The sequence below is a fragment of the Meriones unguiculatus genome, chromosome 8 (genome assembly GCF_030254825.1).
Source record: "Meriones unguiculatus strain TT.TT164.6M chromosome 8, Bangor_MerUng_6.1, whole genome shotgun sequence".
Taxonomy (NCBI): Eukaryota; Metazoa; Chordata; class Mammalia; order Rodentia; family Muridae; genus Meriones; species Meriones unguiculatus.
The window spans coordinates 118,371,537-118,375,250 of NC_083356.1; the positions used below are offsets into that span (position 1 = coordinate 118,371,537).

The 3,714-nt window shown below is 41.5% G+C and overlaps 1 long non-coding RNA gene across 1 annotated transcript; it reads left to right on the plus strand.

Moving 5' to 3' along the window:
* The first annotated feature begins 2,858 nt into the window (after positions 1-2,858).
* On the plus strand, positions 2,859-3,488 carry LOC132656066 (uncharacterized). Its single transcript, XR_009594014.1, has 3 exons — positions 2,859-2,945; positions 3,169-3,224; positions 3,415-3,488. It is a non-coding gene; the product is annotated as an uncharacterized LOC132656066 (long non-coding RNA).
* The last annotated feature ends 226 nt before the right edge of the window (positions 3,489-3,714 follow it).

Genomic DNA, 3,714 nt, shown 5'->3' on the forward strand with positions numbered 1-3,714 from the left:
GGACTGTAGCCCCTCAAAACGTGAGCTAAAATAAATTCTCCCCGAAGTGGCTGTTTGCCAAGTACTTGGTCAGAACAATGAGTACATAGTTATTATGTGAAGTTTGTGGGATAATGGAAAATCATTATCATATTTGTGACAAATCAAGTTTCAGATAGTTCCTGTCGGGACAGAAGAAGAACTGCTGATGCCGTCAAGTACTTTCATACTTGAATTTTAACATGAAATCAAGTATGTCTAACTCTGAAGGGAAAGTCTAAGGAGAAATAACCCCTGGCCTCTCTTTTACTGTCTCATAGTAATTGCTTCACTGTAAAATGTTCACAAACACGAGCTCCTCTAAGGAAGAGTTTAAAATCAGGTTTCTCCCTGGGATAAATGTACACTTGCTAAAAATCAGCTGCCCATCATCCCAACTACAAAAAGAGTTATGGCGGAAGGCAGGCTTAATTCCCCTTAGTTCTCAAATGAAGTTGGGTTTCAATAGTGCTTATACTGCTGAGAAACCTGTATCAAAATTCACGCATTTCTCAGGAGTCTCCTCATGTTAATTCATGACCTTGGAGATCCGTCCTACTCCAGCGCTGCACGGTGAATCATACCTGCAGGCTTTCACCACTGTCTAACTTCCAGCTTCTTTTTACTTTTAAATACACGCCTTCTCACACAGTGCAATGTTTTCAGCCAGGAAAATTAGAAGCACTTTTTTTTTTTTTTAAAGAAGAGAAAGAACAAAGAGAAATACTAACCTCAACACAAACTCATACACATTATGTCTACCAAAAAGTGTTACCAAAAGTCTGTTTAAAAAAATTGGTTAAGTAAATTTTAACAACAACAACAACAAAAAAAAAAAAAACTAAATTAATTTTAGTCACTAGGCCTAGAAGATGGATTGGAGATAATTTTTAGAGTTTTAAATTTCTGTATTCGTAGTTACGTGAAACATATAAAGCAGATCATGATAAAAAAAATGTTGTCAGGTGTGAGGAAAAGGCTCAGTTGTTAAGATCATAGACTGTCCTGTTCCTCCAGAGGACCTGAGTTTGGTTTCCAGCACCCGGGTCAGGGAACTCACCATCACCTGTAACTCCAGGTCCAGGAGGTCTGACACCTCCAGTCCCTGTGAGCTCTTGCACACATGTGCAGGTAGACATACACATAATTAAAGATAATAAATCTTTTAAACTATTATCAGAAAGCTCACGAATACTGACTCGGCTTATCCTGCTCTTACTTGTAATCCAGAATCATGGGTAGTACAGAGGACCAGTGTCCACTATTATAGGGCAGATCTACGGAAGCTATAAAAGGGACACAATCCCTAAGCAAGCTTTGGCCTTGTTTATGAAAGGGGGCCTATAGAAACTTGGAAGGGAAATTTCCTTAGGCGCGAGTGTCGTAGACCAGCGCACTGATAATACTCTGCTAGGGTTCTCAATGGGCTGCTCCCGCTGGTTCAGTGGACCATCCAGGGGAGGCTTCGGAAGGACAAGTCATCGAGGGCCAGACTGGAAGGAAGATACAGGGGTAGGGGGCAGGGCAGTGCTATTCTTTGGTCACTGACTGAGTCAAACACATGGCCTTCCTTGTGGAGGGGGTCCCCTGAGAGAGCTGCACTGAGTAGGAGACTCTGGTGATAAAGCCAACCTCTGTGGGGTGCTGTAGAAAAGCTTGGGGTGCACAGTGAAAAGAACTGAGTTGTTCATGATCTATAGCACCCCTGATCTATAGCACCAGATGCCGATTTTCATTCATTAATTGTTGGGCTGCTTAATGCTAGGCTCCCTAGGGGACCAACACTGCATGCAGAAAGGGACTCACTGTTTTCTGTGTCCAATACAGAGGGCTGGGCACGTTGCAGGCACTAAAACTCACCTACTGAATGGCAGTTTGGCCAAAATGAGGTTAGTATGCAAGTTCACGTAAGAACAGCTGTCTAGTTACTTAAGTTACAAAGAAAAACACACAAAAATCCCTACACATACTAGATATAGTAATGAATGAAACAGTAACAACACTGCAGGTTTTCTTTAGGTTTAACATACAAATTCAATTTATATATTCTAATCACTGAAATCATTGATGCCATTTCTGACAGTTCCGTGCCTCTTACACCTGAATCATCTCACTGAATCCTCCCAATAAACATGTGAGTTGTCTCCAATTTATCTTAGTAGATGAGGCCATCTTGACTTCTAGCTGTGAAGTAATTCATGTCACCACCTGTAGGTTCTCTTCCCTGACTAGACCTGCCTTATCCCAAAAGCCCATTGTCAAGAGCAGTGTTGAGCTCCTATCACTTGTATTTGTATTGGTTATAATGTACTGTTAAAGATTTCATATTTATTCACTTGTTTGAGAAACTGCTGCTGAGTATCTTCTATTTGTCAGAGATTAGGGGTTGTGAAAAATTAAGGTCTCCAGGAAACTCACAAACTACAAGAAAAAGCCTACAGCTTTAAGGAAATAATTGAAACCTTTCAGTCGATCTGCCTCATGGGAGCCAGAGGAAGGTGCCAAGTCCTAATGGGAGGTCAGGAAAGAGTTTCCAGCGGACACGACTCTGTAAGCAGACTGGAAGACTGAGTAGGATTTGGGTGCAGATTATGATGGGGGGGTGTTGTTGTTATGTTTTAGAGCTTAAATGTGCCTAAAGGCCTCTACTGAAAAGGCTTGGGTACCAGGCCGTGGAGATGTCAGGAAGCGGTGGGACTTCCAGGAAATGAGACCTCATAGAAGGAAGTTAGGTCATTGGTATCATGTTTTTAGTCCCTGTCTCTTTATATGGCATATAAGCCACCACAAGGCAAGCATCTCCCCACAGACATTCACCATAACCTACTCCACTATCTCAGGCCCAAAGGCAACAGGACAGACGACCAGAAACTGAAATTGTGAGCTGACTGAAACGAACATTTCCTCCTTTCCATAAATGTTCCCAGGTATTTTGTTACAGCACTAGAAAGCTAACAATAGAAAGGTAGCCAGGAATGAGGGGTAGCTCACGGGCAGAAAATGTGTGGCCTAGACGTAAGAAGTGATTTGGAGCTAGAAGGAGGAAGGGCAAAACCAAAAGGCCTAACATGGTGGTTTCCAGCGCTCAGAAAACCTGCAGGATGAGCTTCTAGAACACAAGAGAAATTCAAACACTTGGTCCTGATCCAGATCCACAGACTCGGAAGCTTTCAGATGGGCCTGATGATTGGTGATGAGGCCTGCAGGTAAGCCTGATCAAGAACTTTGAGTCTTGGTCACAACAGCCCATTGGAAGGCTCTACAGTGTTTCTCTTGATGATGCTGTTTCATTAGAGAAAATTATTGTAGATTTTTCAGGGGCATAGGGATTTTCATAAAGACAATTTCAGAAATGTTCTAACTAGATTTTTACTCTTCTGTATTTCTCTTTGAAAGTGGCACTTCGGCAACATTTATAAATTATAAGCAGAAGAAATGATTTCCAGACCTCCACTTCTGACCTGCATGGGACCTGAAAATACGCTCTGATTGTGAGACATTATGGAAGAGAATGAATTTGTAAGATGCATAAATGGTCGAATGGTTTTATTGCTCTCTATATGACAAGTCTGTGGAAAATGGCAAATGATACTTTTAGTTTATATTCAGCTATAACAACAACTGATTATTTCTAAAGATTAAATTACTGTGTAGCAAAATGAAATGGGCTGTGTGGTCACTGTGAGAATAGAAGCT